This window comes from Solanum dulcamara, chromosome 10 (genome assembly GCF_947179165.1).
Source record: "Solanum dulcamara chromosome 10, daSolDulc1.2, whole genome shotgun sequence".
Taxonomy (NCBI): domain Eukaryota; kingdom Viridiplantae; phylum Streptophyta; class Magnoliopsida; order Solanales; family Solanaceae; genus Solanum; species Solanum dulcamara.
In genome coordinates this window covers 20,146,586-20,168,406 of record NC_077246.1, presented here as the reverse complement: position 1 = coordinate 20,168,406, position 21,821 = coordinate 20,146,586, and positions in this window count along the sequence as shown.

Below are 21,821 nucleotides of genomic sequence, written 5' to 3'. Positions count from 1 at the left end.
AGTTGCATCACCTACTCACTCCAAGTAGGTGCATCACCTCCTTATTCCAAGTAGGTGCATCACCTACTTACTCTTTTTTCGTGGGTTCATAATCTCATCTCACTTTAATAACCTATGTAATCCTTGCTACTTAAGCTCAACATATACTCAAGTAGCTTAATTATGTAAGACATCCAAGTCGGTAGCTTACGCAAGTAGGTTGATTACCACAACTCATTATTTGGCCCCCAACTCCTTTCAAATCCCTCTAAATCTATTTCCAACCATCACTACCCACACCGAACCTCATGGATAATATGGATCACATGGCAACCTTTTATAAAAAAATGTTTCGATGTACAAGAGTGTGGGGTATAATAGGAAGCTGAAGCTTATATTATGTTATGATATCCTCATCTCTTTCCTTCCGGTCCTAGTTAAGGTATTTAGTTCCTTCATGATCCAATCAACCCAAATCATATGTTTCAGTTATTCTCATGGTTTCATATGCATTCATATTCATGAAATGAGTTTTAAAGTTATGTTTTTGCTTGAGATTAAAGATTTTATGTTTTATGCATTATTGAGATGTTTTGCATTCATGTTGGAATGCTATTTCCTTCCCTATTCTATTCATGCTAGTTGGAGTCCCATTCAAGGACAAATATTTCCAAGGTGGATATATTATAAGATCTCAAAAGTTGATAAGTCCTAAATGAGGATCATATGATGAATCTCTAGAAAATCTCAGTTTTTAGTGCTACGTGATATCCACGAAGGCCATCATGGGCTATATTCATCACCACCATTCATGACATGCCACCGTGGTAGGGATTCAGAAACTCTACACCTGTAGGGAAGGATCCACGATAGGGACCATAAGTCGTGGTGAGCACCACGAGCCGTGGTGAGCACCACGAGCCGTGGTGTCCTCTGTGATGACCTCTCCCCTGAGACCATCAGATTTCCACTCCAAATCTAGGACCACGTCCCAACCACCATGGGTTATATTAGCCTTCACATACTATGATGGGTCTCGTGGTGGGCAAGTACCCTTTTCAGTAATTGAAGTCCAGCTCTACGATAGGGACCACAAACTGTATTAACCTTAATGATCCGTGGTGATGGTCCATCATAAGTTCTGGATTCAGTTTAAATTGGGGTTATTTTGGTTATTTCCTCATATTTCATTAATAAATGTAGATGATTTTTGAGACTATATTCATACTTATTAACTAACCTAAATTCCCCTACCCTCTCATTCTCACCATAATTCTCCAAAATCAAAAATCTTCTCTCCCAAGTTTTTTCTCAAGAGTCTTTTTCTCCTTCAAGCATTTCAATGATTTATCCAATATCAAGCTTTCATCCTCTTCAATTTAGGGCTTAAAAAGGTCAAGGTATGTGGGAATTCATCCTGGGTACCATTCTCCCATGGAATCCCAAAGATTTCTTCTCAAATACTCTTGTGATTTCTTCAATTAAAAGCCCTAATTTCATAAGTTTTATTGGGTCTTCTCAATTATGATATACTTCAATTCTATTAGCCTAATTATGCATAATTCATATAATATTGCATAATTTCAAGTTGAATTTCAAGTACCTATGCTATATGCTAGTTTCAAGCATGATTTATAAGATATGATCATGATTTTCAAGTTATTTCAATTAAAGCTTATGAATGAGTTTAAATATTCTTTATGCATAGAAGTTTATCAATGATGATTCTATGATGTTTCGTGCAAGTTAGTGATAGGGAAAGCTAGTGTAACACCCAATTTTTTTTCCAAGACTCGAACCATTCTTCTTGTGTGTGTAGGATCGAACTCGATGACTTGCAATTTTATATATGAGTTAAGATCAATTCCTAAGTATTGGAAGTGTATTAGATGTGTTTGAGGATTATAAGAAATCTTTAACACCAAGTCGAGTCCAAAGAATTCCAATCGACTAAGTTTTAGGATGAGTTTGTATAAGGGTCAACTTAAAATGAAAATATCTCTTAAAATATAATGAATTGGGTGGTATATGACCTATCAAATTAAAGGTCTTTGAGTCTTCTTTCCAACACCACCAAGATTGTATTTTTTGGAGTTCAGAGTCAAAAGTTATGACTATTTTACTATAGACTATCACTGTAGGAATTTCAGGCCTGGGGCTCTAGTGGCGCCTGGCGCCACTATAGCGCCCGAAACTAGCCTTAGTAGTTTGGCCTTTGGCGCGACGCACCACTATTGCACTTGCAGGTTTTTGGATGCGTTTTGCAGATTTGTTTGGAGAAAAGGGCATTATGGACCTTTTCCACCCATCCTATATCTAAAACACTACCCTAGCTATCACCATTTCCGCCCCCCATATCAATTTCTAAGGGTTTTCTCTCCAAAAACACCCAAGAACTTGAGGGAAAGAATTGGAGAAGAGAAGGAGGGATAGAGTTCAAGTTCTTCAAGTAAGACCATCAAATCTTTGAGTTATTCTTCAAGTCAGGTATGAAAGGCTAACCTAAAATATAGATTAAGTTCTTCCATATGCCCATAGGTGTGTTGGATGGAAGTTGTGAAAAGTTTGAACCTTCTATGAAGGTTTTCTTATTTTTTTCCTAAATTATAGAATATTTTTTTATACTATTAATTGATTGATGATTTTCATGACTTGAATTACTAAATAGTTATCTTTCATATTATTGACTACAAATAAATTTTTATATATAAATGCATATGTATTGATGGTGTTCTTGAGTGGAGTTTTGTTGAGAGTATGGATTCATATTTCATTCACATGAAAACCAAGATGAGATTTCCTTTTTGGTCATAATTTATCTTGAGGTTGAGATGGATGGTTTTTGTGTATATGTATTGATTTGAATGAAAAGAATGAATTGAGATAGTTATGAATGCGAATGGCATAAAAAGAAATAAAACATTGGTAGAGCTAGAATGTCATTTTTGTTTCTATAAATGGAATATAGAATTAAATAAGAATTTTGAAGCAAGATGTTTGATAATAAAGTGAATGATGATGTTTGATAATGATGTGAATGATGATGTTTGATGATGATATGAATGGTGGTTATTTAACATGGGTAGAATGATTGATGAAGAGGTATGTTGATGATGATGTTTGAGATGAAATGGATTGGAGTCTAATGTGACTACATGATATGTGATTTGCATAATTTGATTTGATTGGATTCATATGAGTATAAATTATTGTTTGAGAAGGAGTTTTAAATAAATGATTTGTGAACATTTTTTCATAAACTATTTATACACTATTTTGAGTTTAAAGAATAATTATTTTCATCTTAGATTTAAAAAGAGTTAACCATGAGTTGTGTTTGAGAAGTCTCTAAATTATCATTTTTGAACATGAGTATTTTGAGTATAAAAGAGTTGAACATTTTTACATTAAAATGTCTATTTTAAGTTTAAGTTGAGGAGTTAAAATTATGTTTTAAACGCATCTAATATTTTCTGCATTCATTGGGTTGAGATTTATCAAATTCAAAAAGAAGAGTTTGATGATTGAGATGAGTTGATTGTGAATGAAGGTCCAATGAGACTAGATTGAATGAGTTTTGAAAAGTGTCCAATGAGACTAAATGAATTGATTTGAAATTAAGTCCTAAGAGACTAAATGAGTATTTTGAGTATTTTACTCACTTGATAGATATGAGCATATTGAGTTTTGGAAGGAGTATCGAGCACCGAATTGGGTAAGAGTATAGTCCATATTCAAACCAATAACTACGTCGCCAAACATAGGAGAGGATTAGGCCGTTAAAGTCGGATGTTTCCTAAATTACTGTCCTAACATGATAGGAATTGATTGTTTATGAATCCATGATTGTTGATTCATTCATACCCTGGCAAGGTATGAACGGACGTGGCAATAATATCGGCTTATTGTACTATCACTTGCTCATATGGTGATGGTTGTCGATTAGAGAAACTCCCAAATTAAGTGGATTGTGCATGATATGATTGGTTTGATTGTGATTATAGATGATTGAGTTGAATGGTAAAACATTATTAAATTCTAATTTTCATATCTATTGAGTTGAGTCCTTTGACTTGATTGTTGAGTTGATTATATATGATTGGATTGGATTAGATGGTATGTGATTGGATTGGATTAGATGATATGTGATTGGATTGGATTAGATGATATGTGATTGGATTGGATTAGATGATATGTGATTGGATTGGATTAGATGGTATATGATTGGATTGGATCGTATGGTATATGATTGGATTGGATCAGATTGTATATGATTGGATTGGATCGGATTGTACATGATAGTATTAAACTAATTGTATATGATTGGATTTGATCGGATGATATATGATTGTATTGGATCAAATTGAATTGTAAATGATTTGATTAAACTATATTGTACATGATTGGATGGTATATGATTGGCCTCTGTCCAAACTGTATTCTTACTTTAGACTTATGACACCTTGATTGAGTATCTCTTATCTTTACGACTTGAGATATTTGAACCGGTATTATTTCATTCTCCCATATTACATACTCGTACATTCTACGTACTGACGTCCATTTGGACCTGCATCATTTCATGATGTAGAGACAGGTTTAAGAGATCATCAATAGGCGCACCATTGAGGATCTATTCACACTCAGCTTATTAGTGAGTCCTCCCCTACATTCGGAGGACACCACTTATGTTATTCTTGTGTTGAGTTTAGTCTTTCATTTAGATTTGAGGTAGCCATGAACATGTCATTGGCACCAATTATATAGTAGTGATAGAGGCTTCATAGACTAGATAGTGATGGGTTGATTGAGTATTTTATCTTCTTGAATTGTTCATGTCAAACTATTTAATGACATAGAATGAAGATTGATTTGTTGGCCCATGGCCTTTCTTTTTTGAGTTAGATTGTTGATTGGGATTGTCTACCTAATTATTTCTTTATTTTAAGCCTTTCGTTGATTGATTGAATGAATGGATGTGTGATTGGATCAAGTTGTTCGTTGGGGACCAACAATGGTCTTTGAGTACCGGCCACATCTAGGATACCTTCCCGAGGTGTGACAGCTAGACCCTAAAGATATTTTTAAGAGTAAAAGTATGTAATGATGGAAGGTCTATACCCACATTACATGACTTATATGATAGATGATCTAATCCTATGGTTTTACTATAATGATGCTAGATGAGCTAATCCTATGGTTTTACTATGACGATGCTAGATGAGCTATTCTTATGTTATTTTATAAAGATGGATTAATATCTATTATTATCTTTTGCTAGATGTTTATGATCATATTTTAGGAGAGTTTCGTTGGGATAAAGAATAAGCACCGAGTGGACCTTGGATAGGCATTCTCTCCCGTAGTTGAGGCAAGAGGCCCGTAGTAAGATCCCATTGTCCTATTACTACGTTTCCCTCATAGGTTTACAGATGCCAACATGGTGAAGCTAGTGGATCCACAAAGCACAACTGAGATGAGTTACTTTTGGAGTATGCCCTGATAAGGTAGCCTCCCCTATCACAATGCAGGAGTCATCAGATTCCATGTATTAGCTCGCATGATCTTACATATCGGTTGAAGGTCCTATCCCACACCAGTTTTATTTGAGTTATGAGTTCTTATGATAGTTACGAGATTTGATGCATTGAACAATGAGATAATTGTTTTAATGTTTTCATGACTTTATTCATGTTTTAATGATAATGGTCTTGCATCCCATGATTCATATTGATTATATTCTATCTTTATTGTTCATGCATCTTCTCATATAATTAGTGTATTCTATGTACTAACACATATATTTTGTCTACATTGTATCATAATGTAGAGACCGACGATCACGTTCATTCTTTTTCCATTCGTGGCTAAAGTTCATTACTATTTCTTTGTTGATGAGTCCTCATAGTTCTAGGACATGACACTTATTTCTATTTTTGACAGCTATTACTTTTCTATTCTTATGTTGTTTATATGGGTGAGCTAGGATCTTTTCATATACCCTCATCAAGTTATTAGAGGCATGTTAGATATTAAAGAGTCTATGTTGTCATTTTCATATTCGATACGTATGTTTTATTTGAGATTTTCACTTTTGTACCTTGATTTAGCTTTACTTTTCATTTACCTTATGTATGATCTTGAATGTTATGATAAGAGGCTTGGTTAGAGTCCTTCGGGATTCTAATCGCCGTGTTATGGTTAGGCCCTAGGCTGGGTCGTGACACTACTGGTGTCACGACCCAGCTAGACCCTTAATGTGACACGATAATTATAATCCCAAAGAACTCCAATCAAGACTCTTAGCATACATAGCATGACATAAACAATTGGAAATCAAAAGTAGACATAATACGAAAAGTAATCTCAACATAGAAATCTCAAAATAATGAGAATTCAACCATCATAGTCAACATAATGGAAACATATTTGTATAGTTTAGACATGCCTCTACTAAGCTTTAGATGCGACATAGGACAAGCACTAGTTCACCAAACACAATAAAGTACATAAGTCTTGAACATAAAATAAATGACATGACATTCCCCCTCGAATCATGAGGTCCCACCAAATTAGCTATCTATGAGTAGATGTCAAAATTTGCCATGTAGATAAGTGGGAGCATCGTGACCTATATTATGAGATAATATAGGCAAAAATATGCGTTAATACATCTAATATACTAAATATGTGAGAAATATACATAAAATAAATAAAAAGACATAATAAGCATAAACATGTAATGCATGACCAACTAACTTGAAAAGCGTGAAGTAAAACATAAAATTATGCAATAAGGTCAATGCATCATGAAACATCATTTGAGAGCTTATAAAAGAACATAATCCTTTTGTAGGATATAGACTATAACTAACAATAAAACCATGTGAGTATAAGATCCAAGAAGTTGGAAAGCCAAACAAAAGGAAATGATGCATGAAAAAGTTACAAAAAACTGCTAGTGCAGGTTCCTACGAGCCAATCTATGGACTATAGGAAGGCAACCATAGAAAGCCCAACACTTGGGAAAATTTTACATTCTTAGACGGTTGAAGTTGAGGACCCATAGAGGTATGGATGAGCCATAGAAAAAGCTCATAGAAAGGGGTCCTAAGGAATGAAATTTCTCTAAGTGTCTGGTCACTTTATGATGAGGACCTATGGACCATATAGGTTCCTAAGATCCGTAGGATTGACACGTAGGAAGTGGTCAAAGACTCAGAGTTTCTGATGTTTGAAAGTTGCCAGGATGAGGGGTCTTTATAACCCGCGGGATATTTGATGGACCGTAGATGGACTCGTAGGATGGGTCCTCAATATTTGGAATTTGGATAAGTATGGATGTGTTCTACGGATCGTCCCTATGACTCATGGAGACTACAACCTGTAGAACTCGTTTATAGGGTAAACTGTCAATTTCCCGTTGCTTTGTTTTTGGTGCACCTTTTCAACAACTGGTACCTACGACCCATCAACTGACCTAGGACTCTTAGGTTCTTACCCATAGGTTACTCTGACCAAATTTAATGAAGGGCGGTTTGGTCTTTTCCTATTATATTAGCTATTCACCTGAACGTGAGGTATTATACTAAGCCTATAACTACCTAGAACCTTCAAATTTCTACCATTCCCTATTAGTTTCTCAAAATCACTCTAAGGCATCAAGGATTCTATCCCAAAGGGCTCTTCTTCTTCATCAATCTAGTGTTCTAAGGTTCAAAGCTTTTCTTTAGAATTTCAAGTTGATCTTCATCAAGGTATGTGGAAATTCATTCCTGGAACCTTTCCATCCATGGAGTGCCAAGAATTTCTCTCTTCTTTCATCAATTCCAATTTTCTCAAATTCCAGGGTTTGATTAAATTTCATATGGGTCAACTCAATTATTTTCTTATTCACTTATAATAGTCTATTCGATTTCAATTTAAGGTATTTTACAATAACCCATGCATTATGCTATAAAATTCAAGTTTGAATTAAGGATTTATGATCATGAAATTTATGTATTCTCAAGTATGATTTATGAAAGCCATGTCATCAATTAATCAAGATAACATCTCTCTAGTAAAAGGCTCCCTAAAAGGGCAATTTAGTCACAAAAACGGAAATGGGGTGGGACCCACCTCTCGATGCTGAAAAATTTCGTTCGAAAGATGGAACTGTAGATTCCGTCGAGAAGAACACAACAAAAGTTACCACGTTACCAGATTCCATCTACAGCTCCTTAAATCTCCAAAATACTGAAGAGATCACTTTTCAAGTTTCTCGGGAGGAGCCGCTGAATGCAGAAAAAATTATTGCTTTGAAAAATTGTGGATTGCTGCAGGTTACAAGTAATATAGGAGATGCATCCTCATCTAATATACTACATACAGTGCAAAAATCCGACACAAAAATAGTCTAGATTGAGAGCAATGAAGAGGCGCATATTGACACCACTGTGCAACCACTGCGCCTTCACGTTTCAGGTGGTTCCGGCGATATTCGAGCCATCGCACCACCTGGGCTTTGTTCTCAAGGATATGGCGCCCCTCAGGGAACAAAAATCTCCGGCGAAATCATCACCGGCGAATAGTTCGGCGTCGGCGGCGGAGCTCCGGCGAACAAAACTGAACAAGATGAATACCAAAATGATCCTCAAGCTATTTCCCATCCTCCCAGCCATGAGCGCCAACTCGAATATACTCCAATTGTTTCGAATTCCCATTTGAGCTCTGACAACAATGGAGTCGCCGGAGCTCCGGCGACTGAATTCATCCAAGACCAATACCAAAAGGTGCGTAACAGTGTGGAGAGGCATTCTAACAATAAAACATGTCTCGAATCTCCACAAACAAGTTCAAATTCAAAAAGTCATCAAGACGACTTTGGGGGTGCCGGAGCTCCGGTGAACCAATTGGCACAAGACCAATTCCAAAAGGTCCATCAAGGTGTTAGGAGGTTCCCAAGCTATATAGAGTGCCTCGAATCACAACCAACAAGCTCAAACTCAAAAAGTCGCAAAGACACTCATCTTAATGAAGAACACTGTGACAGTGTTCTTCAATCTGAATTTGTAACTGGTGCGATGGATCATGATAAATATGACCAACAAGAAAATAGAATGGGAACATTGGAAGGAATTGAAGAGTATGATCAAGTCCCCAAAGAAAATTCGAAGGGGAATTTCGTTGTTGAGCAAGGGAACAGTGCCCCTACAGTGGTTCCTCCAGGTAAGTCCTCTAACTATTTTAATCAATATATAATAGAACGTACTAGTCATAATCACAATGTTGATCAAATGCATATTGATACTGTCAAATTTCATGAAGTTAGTCTAACTGATAATAATACTCAAAAAGAAAATGTAGCTAATGCAGCTACTGTTAAGTCTACTGATATGCATCTTGTTATGTCCAAGAATAATGAAGTACTGCAGACTTCTACTCACAATGTTGATGTTGATCTTGTTGATAAACACAAGGAGCAGGGGAACATATTACCTGGAAATGTTGAAAAAACCAAACAAACTGCCCAGTTGAACAGGGGTCTCAACGTGAAATTTCAACATGTCCAAAAACCTTATGTTCCTAATAGTAACCCAATGAAAGTGTCTAATAACTTTGATGCTTTCAAATCCAATAATAAATCTGCTACTATGAATACTGGAAGCAATTTAGGTCCCAAATATCCAAACCAACTTAGAGCTCCAACTTTTAATACTTCTATTTCTACTAATCATGTGGTGTCCCCTACTAATCAGTTACATGTCAAACAAAACAAGCATCCCAATACTAATATTCCAACCCCTCCAAATACTGTCATCCATCAGACCTTGGCTACTAAGCTGAGAGCCCAAGAAGCCATTAAAACAACCATTATTGATATTACACCCCCCAAAATTACTAAAAAACAAGGCTATCCAGCTATAGTATTTACAGAAGAAGATTTCTTGGTGAAATTGGTTAGTGATTGTAAGTATACTCTGATAGGAAAATTCACTAATACTATGCCTAAGATAGAAACCATTAGAAAGGAATTCATCTTGCAAACAGAGCTCAGAGGAGGAGTGAAAATTAGTCATTTTAACTCTAGGCATCTGTACATAGACTTGGACAATGAATATGATCACTCTACTGTATGGTCCAAAGGAAGAATGTACATAAATGGACAGCTTATGAGACTCCAGCTATGGACCCCCACCTTCAAGCCTGAAGAAGAAACCTCTCTAGTTCCTATATGGGCTATATTACCAGAACTACCTTGGCACTGTTATCGTCTTGAAGTGGTAACCCTTTTACTGTCCCCAATTGGAAAGGTGTTATTCTTGGATTTGGCAACCTACAAGAAAACAAGGGGTAGTGTTGCCAAAGTCAAAGTACAAATTGACCTTACAAAAGAAAGACCACAGCATGTATGGATGGGCTATGGTGAAGATGAAAATGGAGCAGGAAGGTGGCAGTCTATTCAATATGAAGGGGTGCTAGATTACTGTCAACACTGCAAACATCAAGGTCACACCATTCATGTTTGTACTGTTAAAAGAAGGGATGAGGATAATCAGAAAAAGCAAGTTCAAGAAGAAGAAGCAAGACACAAAGATAAGGACAGCACTGACAAGAATAAGGAACAACAGAAAAATGAGCTAAAGCACCAAGAAGATAAACAAAGTAAGGAACAACAAAATACTAGCAGGGCTGCAGCTGAAAAAAGAGACCAAGAACATGCAGGTTGGCAAATTCAAAGGAGGAAAGGTAAAAAGGAAGAACAACACCACCAACAACAACCACAACAACATAAAACACAAGTATACATGACAAAAGGGGAAACTTCAGCACCCCACCAGCATAATATCAGCAGCAGCAAAGAAGGGAAAACTCCACAGCAGGCAGGTATGGTTAATAGCTCTAAATTTAATACTTGTACTAACCAAACTTGTAATGTAGACTCTGGAGTCCAGAGCTTACTCCCTACTCCCTATACAACATTGGATCCCATCCCCCATAAGCCTATACAGTAGGTTTTACATGGTACTGGAAGTAGCAGACCTGCAGATAAACAAAAAGAGCAAAATATTACAGCTATTTGTGCACCAAGTACTGCTGTGAACAATGTGGAATGCAACAATGCCTATGGAAAAATCCCAGGTATTGACTCAATGCTCCCACACCCCCATGGCTCCTCCAATTACTTTAATGTCTTAAATGGTATTACTGTTGTGGCTGATGAAGTCTGTGGAGGTAAGGATGGGGGAATACAGGAGAAAACCACTAATCTACAGGATGGGGAAACCAAGGGGAAGGAAAATTTGGCTGAACATAGAAAAGATCCTAGAACCCTTGTCAACACTCTTCCAATAGAAATAAGGTCCTCTATGTAATGGCAACAAGATGATATTCAACAAGTTCCAGAAGACAGGTTACAGCTCACTGAAATGGATAAGGGAGGTGCAGAATCTCCAAATAGCTGTGAAGGAAATATGGGTGCAGTTATTAAGCTCCTGAATAATAAATATACTCTATCTCTGAGTAAGAAGAAGAGGGATGCAATGAAGAAAAAGTTAGCTTAGAAACAAAAAAAATCTCTGTTTGGAAAAACACAACACAGAGTGAACTATGTGTTGGTTGATGAACAAGCAGGGATTCATGTGACACCTCTTCAAATTCAATCCAGTTCTACTGAAGTGTGTGTTCTTAATAAGAGAGCCATATCAGATGACAATGAGGATGAATACAGACCTATTCAATCTGAAGATGAAGAGGATCTGGACCAAAGGAAACAATCTCAAGATGAGGATGAGGAAACTAGTGCCTCTCCCTTTAGAGCATTGGAGGATATCACAGATACTACAATACAGGAGGAGGTGCTGCAGGTCACTAAGGAGAAGGTTTATCACCCAGGGGTCAGCAAGATCAGAACAAGAAGAAAAAGAAACAAGACATCTCCACCAGTTCAGATAATGCTACTTGTAAGAGTGGCATCAAAACAAGGTCCAAATCCATGAAACCTTGATGATGAATACAATATGCTGGAATGCAAGGAGTATTGATACTCAAGGTGCTTTGGATAGACTCCAAAAACTCAAGGATTATCATAGTCTCTCTATGTTGGCAATTCTTGAACCATTTGCTCATCAATCACGGATCAACCAATACAAAAATCAGCTTAGAATGAATAATGCCTTTTATAATCCTAATAACAAGATTTGGCTATTCTGGAATCAGGATGTGGACTGTCACATTAGAGAACAGGATGAACAACAGGTCACTTGTGATATTAAACATGTGTCTAGCCCCAATTCTCACACTATTACATTTGTCTATGCCAAGTGTAAAGATTACTTGAGAAGAAGTCTTTGGGAAAAAATGCTGCAGGTGGCTGATATTGATACCTTCCTAGATACTGTTAAAACATGTTGGGATAGGCATATGGAAGGAAATCCTATGAGAATTTTCCACCAAGGGCTACATCAAGCTGGACAAGATAGGGATGGCAAGCTTCAGGAGAAAAAGATTAAAAAGGATCAAACAACCTCTTTGAACTATTTTTATCTTCAATGTTCTAACTTACTCTTCAAATTGGATATCAATATGACTAGTGATAACCACTTTGAAGGTTCTACAGTTAGGACCATTGTAAAGGGGAGAGTCTCCCCTGCATCTTACCTACCTAGGATTAGAGTAGCCTTTTTCTTTTTCTTTCCTTTCCTTCTACTTTTTGACTGTGCAGGAACTTGTACACATACAACATATCAATCCACAGTTGGAGGGCCAGCTATGTGTGCTACATATTACAATAGTGGTATGATGGAACACTTCACTATTTGGAGCTTGTAGCTTGTGGAATTCCTCCATGCAACCAGAACTTACATCAAGGGGCTGGTGCTAGAGTGTCAGCAACTGAGCTTGGAATTCCAACAATATGCAGCATACAAGGAGAAACTATAGCACAGTTTTTGCTATGCAGAATTTTTCTTATTCTTTTACTTGTGCAGGTACAATACACAACTGCAATCTCCAAGAACAAGTTCTTCAGCATACAACAACTCACTAGAACATAAAGCAACATCAAGACATACCTGCAACAGATGGACTACAGCTGCAGCAACAGCCATCAAAATTCCAGCACAGGCCACAGCTGCAGCCCCCAACAAAAGCATCATGCAACATCAAATTGACTCCAAACTAGGCAGAAATACAGAAAATATAGTAGTTGCAAAGCTCAAGAAGTTTCAGCTCAAACGGATATTTGGAGACGTTAGTCGAGCGACCTTAAAAAAGTTAGCCGAATTAAGTCTCCAAATGGAACACTTCACTATTTGGAGCTTCCAGCTTGTCCAAAAGGCCTCCAAATGTTGCAAGAACACAGAAAATATAGTATTTGCAAAGCCCAAGAAGTTTTACCTCAAACGGATAATTGGAGACGTTAGTCGAGCGACTTTGAAAAAGTTAGCCGACTTAACTATCCAAATGAAGCACTTCACTACTTGGAGCTTCCAGCTTGTCCAAAAGGCCTCCAAATGTTGCAAGAACATAGAAAATATTGTAATTACAAATCCCAAGAAGTTTTATCCCAAATGGATAATTGGAGACGTTAGTCGAGCGACCTTGAAAAAGTTAGCCGACTTAAGTCTTCAAATGGAGCAATTCACTACTTGGAGCTTCCAGCTTGTCCAAAAGGCCTCCAAATGTTGCAAGAACACAGAAAATATAGTAACTACAAGGCCCAAGAAGTTCCACCTCAAATGGATAATTGGAAACGTTAGTCGAGCGACCTTGAAAACGTTAGCCGACATAAGCATAATGAGAAGGTTGGTGTCTATTTATTTTTGGTCTTGTTGGTTTGTCTCTATGCATTTGCAGGTATCTGGAGATACATTAAAGCATGTTATAGTTGGGGACATGTTTACAAGCCACAACACACAAAAACTCCAACAACATGTAGCATACAAGGATAAATTACAAGTCCACAATGGACCTGCAGAACCACAGCACAGTGTTTGCTATGCAAAAGTATTGGAGACCTGCAACAGATGGGCTACAGCTGCAGCAACAGCAGTGGCAATAGGGTTGTTTTTCTTTGCAGATGCAGGGATTATAAAGTGCATGGTTGCACTTGTAGATGCAGCCAACAGCTACCATGCTACAACACGTGCAACAACCCTCCTGGATTTTGTGTAGGCACACAAGAACCCTCCAATATCCAAGGCACCATCTGTTAAACCTCCTGGCAGCAGCAGCACCCATCAACACTCATTATGGGAGTCTAATCTGGGAGGCCATTGTTCTTGTTTGTGTGGTTATTTATTTGAGTATGCAAGCTGCTGGAACATCAGAAGCTGCAAAATCCATGAAGCTGCAGTTGCAAATATCATGCCACAGAGTGCTAAAGCTGAATTTGATTGGAAGCAACAACAAATTCACAGCTGTGGAATGCAGCAGCTACAAACACCATCAACAAGAGGAGTTGCAACTAGCCACAGCACCTTGGAGCTCAGAAGATACATCAGCAACCTTACAACTACAATAATCCAACACCAACAATCTTCAACTTCCATCTACTTGCAATTGAGGAGCCCTCCAATGGGCACCACAGAACCCCCACACACTGGTTTGCTTCCTTGGCTATTTCCTTGTGCAGGTCCACAAAGAACCAAACAAAGGGAGACAGCAACCATTCATGCAGGGGCCTTTTTGCAGCAGCTCCAAGTCACTTTAAGCTCCTTTTTCGTCTTGTCGTACCAAGTAAGTCCAACGTTGCTGGTTATTATAGCTCTATATACTTCCTCTCGTTTCATCCTCCTTAGCTGATAATCATGATTGTGATGCTGTTGCATACTTCCCTTGGACTTACTTGGTACGACAAGACGAAAAAGGGCAAAGATGAAAAGAGCTTCTTCACCCCATGCGAGATAGAAGGTTCATATACTTGTTCTTCCTCAATTTAGCTATGTATGGTACGTAGCATAGTTGAATAGGACTAGTGTAGGTTACTTTCTTGTCTTCTCATGGAAGGGGAGAGTCTCCCTCATTTATGCTTTCTTAGTCGACTTATATCGGGAGGAGTCCTCTCATAGGTTTACTGCTTTCTAGTTATAGATAGCTCCTTTTGCTACGGGGATGAGTTAGCCGACCTTAATAGGTTAGCCGACTTATGAACCAACATAGGATCGGAGGTAAGGTTTATGTCCCCCTCCTTGTATTTTTCTGTTTTATTTTATGTTAAGGCTTGGGGGTGATGCTCAACCCCTGACTGTGCACGAGAGGTGGGAGCCTCGTGTAGGGTCTGTTCCCATAAAAAAAGAGAGGATATTTTCATATATAAAACCATGAATTTTGAAAGGTTTTCTCACAATATGCAAGTTATGATGATATGGAGGCCTAGAAAGGTAAGTGTCCACAAATTCAAGTTATGATTATGGTTTCCAAGAAGCTATTTTATGTTATATTTTCATGATATTGGATTGATTGATTTTCCTTTCCTAATAATTATGTTTTATGTATTATGTTGGGATTAACCTAGCACCAAGCAAACTTTATGGTGGGGATCCACGAGGGAACCTAGTTGCAATGTAATGTTCCAAAACTATGTACCACAATAAATTTGCTTTTATGGCTTAGCTAGTGGATTTACAAATATCTCTCATGTTTTTACTTATAGAGTCTACCTTGGCAAGTAGCCTCTCTCTTCTCGGTGTGGGAGTTACATCAGATTCTATGTTATAGCTCACATGGTCTTACATGTCGGTTAAAGTTAATATCCCACATATGTATATGTTATGTTCTATAAGTTTTCCATGAAGTTTTATGATGTATTGACCCCATGATTATTATGTTCAATTTTTTTTCAAGTTTTACTTATGTTTTTAAGACATTGATCATGCATCACATGTTCATATCGACTATGTCACATTATTATTGTTCATGCATTCTTCTCACGTACTTAGTGTATTCCATTTCCTTACACATACTTTTTTCCTACATTATATCATAATGTTGGATTTGGAAATCACATACACACTCCACTCTTATCTAGGGGTTTTGAGATACTAATCCTCTTTGTGGTATTCTATTATCTTATGAATTTTATCTTTTATTTGGGTGATGTAGGACTTGTCTTATGCCTCTCATCTAGACTAAGTAGAGGCATGTTAGATGTTATGGAGTCTATGTTGTCTTTCTTCAATTGAAGCTTGAGTTTGATTCCTCTTTTATTGAGATATCTATGTTTAGACCCTTATTCCCCTTTTATTGTATTTCTTGTTATGTCTTAATTCCCTTATGTATGCTCATGAATAATATGCTAAGAGGCTATGTTGGGTTCCCCTAGGATTCTAATTATCGTGTTGTACCTAGGGCCTAACTTGGGTCGCAAAAAATTCGGTATCACACCATAAAATTTAAGGTGTCCTAGGGAGTCTAACATGCCGCATCGAGTAGAGTCTTGTTCATGGGTGTGAAGCGCACCACATTTATGAATACGAGATTATAAGGCATTTGGGAAACTTCACTTCTTTCATCAGTTTTAATTCGTGTGATAAAGTTGAACTCTATAAGTTTTTCTTCTAACTCTTATCCTACACATTTCAGAACATGTCTTATCAAGAAGAGAATTGTCAGAAGAATGCTCAAGAAGATAACCATTCTACATTGGGTAAGTCTCTTCTAAGTGCTGGTATTTCTGATACAAAATTTTGTGATGCCATCCCATTATTGGCTCGAGCTATGGCTGCTCAATTGAATCAATAAAGGGTGACTCCTGTGAACCCAAGTGCTAAGAAAAGAAATAGGGTGAATGAAAAGATTATTATGGGAGGTGATAACTCTAATTGTTAGAAGATTTCTATGAGGGGAGCATTTGTCTCTTATACAGGGAAGGATGATTAAAAGGAAATGTCCTACACCATATGTGGAAAGTGTGGGAGGAATCACCAAGACAATTATTTTGATGGTTCTAGTGCATGCTACGGATGTGGCAAGATGGTTCACCGAGTGAGAAGCTTCCCATTTGGTGCGAGTTTTGGATGTGGTAAGATGGGTCATAAATTGAGGAATTGTCCAGTGGCTTCTAGCAGAGGTAGAGAGATTCATCAGTAGGTTCATCCTAGTACTTTTTCAGGATGCTTAGCTCAGCAGGGTACTTTGTTCGATATGTTATGAGTCTATAGTTTGATGTTTATGCTTTGTTAGATATGAGAATGAATATTCCTTTATTTACTAGTTGTGTGGCCGTGAGCTTTGATATTAGTTTTAAAGTCTTGTTAGAGCCATTTTTCAGTCTATACTTTTGTTGGTTACTTAGTTTTGGCTAAGCGGGTATATAGAAATTACCCTGTCTCAGTTTTCCATAAAGTTACTTCATGTAATCTTTAGAGCTTGATATGATTGATTTTGATGTTATCCTTGATATGGATTAGTTTCATGCATGTTGTGCTTCTAACGATTGTAGAACCCGTATGGTTAAATTTCAGTTTCCTAATGAGCCAGTCATAGAATGGAAGGGTAGTAATTTCATATTTAAAAGTCAATTCATCTCGTGCCTTAAAGCTCAAAAAATGATTTCCAGGGATTGCATGTACCATCTAGTCCGAGTAAGGGATAAGAATTCTGAGACTCCTACTCTTGATTCAATTTCATTCATTAATGAGTTTTTAGAAGTTTTTCCTGATGATCTCCCAGGTATCCCCCCTAAAGGGAGATAGACTTCGGTATTGATCTTCTTCCCGATACCCAACCTATCTCTATTCCTCCTTATCAAATGACTTCAGCGGAACTTAAGAAAGTAAAGGATCAGTTAAAGGATTTGTGGACAAGGCTTTTAATGATTTCTTTGCCATTGACTCTATTGACTCAAAAGAAAGTGAAATTCTAATGGCCGAAAGCATGTGAGGGAAGTTTCCAAGAGTTGAAAGATCGACTTACTTCCACCCATTTTTGACTTTACCGAAAGGGTCCGATAGTTTTGTTATATATGGTGATGCTTCAAGGGTTGGTCTTGGTCGTTCTTTGGTACAAAATAGTAAGGTGATAGCCTATGCTTGTAGGCAACTGAAGGTGCATGAAAAGAACTATCCGACTCATGACTTGGAGTTAGCAACGGTTGTGTTTGTTTCAAGAATTTGGAGACATGTCATGACCTAGACTAGGGCCTAGCCATGACAAAGTAATTAGGATTCTCGAAGAAACCCCAACTAAGACTCTTAGCATATCATAAGCATACAAAAGGTAAACAATAAATGGAAACTCATAAAAGTTCAATAGACATAGCATAAAAATGAAAGGATCAAGACAATATAGACTTCTACATTAGTGTCTACCAAGCCTCTACATAGTCAATATAGGTGGGGGCTAAGACATATCCATATCTCACTCTCAAGGTAACATAACCAAATTCTTTGAAATGAAAGGAAGAAACCATAATCTGGCCCTCGACAAAAGAGGACTCACCAATAGAGGAAGTAGGAACCAAATTCTTTGAAATGAAATAAAGAAACCATAATCTAGCCCTCGACAAATGAGGACTCACCAATAAAGGAAGTAGGAACTCAAATCTAACCAGGTGGAGAGTGGATATGATTGTCAACCCCAACATTATGATATAATGTAGGCAAAATATGCGTTAGTACATTTGAATGTACTAAGTATGCGGGCATGCTATACAATACAAAATATGAGATGCAATGATCCATTAATATACATGCTATAAAACGATAAGTAAAGTCTTGAGAAAAACCATAATTTGATCAAATTATTAAGAGACATAAAGGAGATCATAAAGAGTACATAGAGTGAGTATACATATGTGGGATAGAACCATAACCGACAATAAGACCATGCGAGCTATAATATGGAATCCCAATGTCTCCACATACAACGGAAGAAAGGGGAATCTACTTGCTAAGGTAGACTCTACCCCGCTAGGCGAGTCATGAACATGTTCTATATATGGATCCATAGCTAGGCCATAAAGGAAAATCCTATGGTGGCACATATTTATGAGACTAGAGACTTTATATAAGGACCTCGTAGGTCGAGCCCCCATCCCAAGCCTCATTCGGTGCTAAGTCAAATCCCATAGAATACATAACATAATAATCATACGTAGCATACATTCATAAGCTTGTTCATAAGTTTCAAAATTTCATAGAATAGCTCGTTTCATATCATAATTGCAATGTGAGTAAAGTCCTTTCAACATCGCAAATCATACTTTCATGATACATAGCATTAGGTTCCTAGGTAACCAATTAAGGATCCTAAGTCACCTATTTCAATAACTTGAATGAAATTCATATCTTGAACATACTTGAAATCCATAATCATAGCTTATACATGAAATTAGAGTAGAAACTTGAATACATGCACAATTTACTTGGAAATTATGAAATTGGATTGAAAACATGCATTCCTTATGCCAACCCATATATAAATCGTGAAAATAATATCAACTAGATGCATAATTTAATCAATAATCATATAATACACCATGAATGAGAAGACCCAATGCATAATCATTGAAATTAGTGCTTTTTGAATGAAACTCACAAGGAATTTAGAAAGAGAACTTTTGAATTCTATAGGTGAAAGGTACCCATAGATGAAGCCCCACATACCTTGACGTTAGTATCCCTAGAATGTAGTTTGAATTGGGAGATTTGACTTAGAGATCCTTGAACCATAGTCTTGACTTGGAGAAGAAGCTTAATACAATTGAGAGAGAATTATTGCATGAGGGTGAATGAGTTGAAATAAAGGGTTTAGGTACTTATAGGTTCCCCAAACAGATCCTAAAATGATGTAGTTTAGGAGTTGGGAGAATAGGAGAATGTTCATAATACCCTTCATTAATTCTGGCCGGAGGGACCTACGATCGTTTCTATGAATCGTAGAAAGTACTACGGTCGTAGATCCAATTTGTCCTGCAACTCCTCCAAAACACTGAAAACCTGAGTCTCTAAAGTTTTTCTACGGGTCGTTCCTACGACTTGTAAACTATTCTAGGACTCATCTTGTTGAGTCTTAGCAAAAGTAGTGAGGCTTGTATTTTGTAGGAATCAAACCGCTGACCCTACGATGCCCTTCTATGAGTCTTCATCCTCTCTACGACTCATCAATCAACTCATAAACCCACTTCTAGACTTAACCAATTTTCCAACATCAGCATCCACTCTATGAATAACTCCTACAACTCGTAGGTCCACTCGTAATATCAAAAACAATCCATATCTTTGGAATTCTTCCTTATTCCAACTTTTCAACTTCCAGGGTCTTACAATATATCCCCCTTGGGATCATTCATCATCGAATGAGATTCAAATAGCGTAGAAAGGACACAAAAAATAGATTAGCAACCAATGATGAATGCAATGACACATCGAAGATGCATAAACCATGAGATTTTCAAACATAGCATAAAACATAGAGTTTAAAAATAACCTTCATAAACATGTATGCATATTAAAGACATAGGAAAACTGAAATGTAGGATTTTAGGCGATTTGTGCAAAACCAACTAATACCTTAGGCTTGAGTGGAAGGAAAGGCATACATATATTGCTTCATCATGTTCGCTTCCCATGTAGCACTATCTACTTGTTGATTCCTCCACAATACCTTGACAGACGCAACCTCTTTGTTTCTTAGTCTATTCACTTTCCGATCTAAAATTTCCACTGGAACCTCTTCATAAGTCAAGTTTTTCTTAAACACTCACCTTTTCCAATGGTATAATGGAATTTGTATCACCCACAAATTTCCTCAACATCAATACATGAAACACCGGATGAATCATAGCCAACTCCAATGGTAACTCATATGTCATTTTGCCAATACACTTCAAGATTTTATAAGGTCTACATACCTAGGACTCAATTTTCCTTTCTTACCAAAATGCATTACACCCTTCATGGGTGAAACCTTCTAATAGACCAATCATCCACAAAACATTCAAGGTCTCTTTTTCTTACGTCCGAATATGACCTTTAGAGACTTTGAGCCATTTTCAATATTTCTCTTACGAGCCTTACTGTCTACATTGCATCTAATACCAAATCAGGACCAATCAATGCCATCTCAACCACTTCAAACCATCCCACCGGGGACCTATATCTTCTTCCATATAAAGCTTTAAAAAGAGCTATTTGGATGCTAGAATGATATCTATTATTGTAGGCAAACTCAATCAATGGTAAATGCTCATCCCAACTTCCTTTAAAATCAATGACAGATACCCTAAACATATCCTCCAAAGTTTGAATCATTCTTTCAGCATAACCGTCATTTTGAGGGGGAAAAGTGGTACTTAACTTGACTTTCGCACCAAGAGACTTTTGGAACAACTTCCAAAAATATGAAGTGAATTGAGTTCCTCGATCTGATATCATAGACAAGGGAACACCATAAAGCTTTACTAATTCACTAATGTACAACTTATCATTGTATTCGACATTATAAGAAATTTTAACCGAAAGAAAATGTGCCGACTTAGTCATTCAGTCTACAACAAAACCAAATAGAATCATGCTGCCTTCTAGTACAAGGCAAGCCCATCACAAAGTCCATGTTCTCATCTTCCCATTTCCAAGTAGGAATCTCAATTTATTGAGCTAAGCCTTCTGGTTTTTGATGCTCAACCTTCACTTGTTGACAATTAGGACACTTAGCCACGAATTCTGCTATTTTCTTGTTCATGCCATTCCACCAATATATTTCCCTCAAATCATAATACATCTAAGTGGATCCTCGATGAATCAACTATCAAGAACTATGGGCCTCATCCAATATCAATTCCCTTAGACCATCCACATTAGGCGCACACAAATGACCTTAGTACCGAAGTACCCCATCTCCCCTTGGGAGAAAGCCTC